Source organism: Triticum aestivum, chromosome 6B (genome assembly GCF_018294505.1).
Source record: "Triticum aestivum cultivar Chinese Spring chromosome 6B, IWGSC CS RefSeq v2.1, whole genome shotgun sequence".
Lineage (NCBI taxonomy): Eukaryota > Viridiplantae > Streptophyta > Magnoliopsida > Poales > Poaceae > Triticum > Triticum aestivum.
In genome coordinates, this window is record NC_057810.1 from 57,026,700 (window position 1) to 57,027,624 (window position 925).

The following is a 925-nucleotide window of genomic DNA, read 5'->3' on the forward strand; positions in this document are numbered from 1 at the left end:
CATGCCACCACACCACCCTGCATGTATGAGGGCCCGGTGCGACGCTCCAGTGGCATTGCTACCCCCCCCAGGGCCCCTGTCCTCCCTAACCCTAGAGCGGTTGATCACGAGATCTTGCCCTTTGACTTTCCACGAACAGGCTTTGAACAGTGGACCTCTCCACCCGGTTGTGTTAGGTCAGCTCAGAGGGACACCTGGGAGCAACATCCGGGCCAAACCGACAGCTACATCCCCTCCGTGTAGACCCGATGCGTCTGTTTCCCCCCTCCAGGTGCCGGCGGCGGCGCCGTCCGTGAGGGGGGGCACACCCGGACACGCGTGCCGGGCGTTTGCAACCACCACAACACTTCCAAACACATGAGAGGCTGCCTACGCAAGATTTGGCGGCATGCTAGCCCCCGGAGGCCGCCGGCCACAGCCGTAGACGCGCGAAGGGCAATCCGCGTAGAGGGGATTTTTCGGATACTTCTCCATCACCAAAAATTATGAAAAAAATATTATCGTTCCTATAGCACATGTGCACACGTCGTGCAAAAAAAACTCATGATTTTATCGCGCTCCGAGTATTTAATAATATTCACGCCGCATCGTTACCGCAGAATGGCTACTACCGTGTCATCACCGTCCGTTAGGGGGGCCACGCCCCGGAGACGCGTGCCGCCTCTTCGGACATGCCACCACACCACCCCGCATGTATGAGGGCCCGGTGCGACGCTCCGGTGGCATTGCTACCCCCCCAGGGCCCCCGACCCGCCTAACCCTGTAGCGTTTGACCATGGGATCTAGCCCTTTGACGTTGCACGGACGGGATTTGACCAGTGGACCTCTCCACCCGGTTGTGTTAGGTCAGCCCATAGGAACACTTTGGAGCAACATCCGGGCCAGACCCACAGCAAGATCCCCTCCGTGTAGACCCGACGCGTCC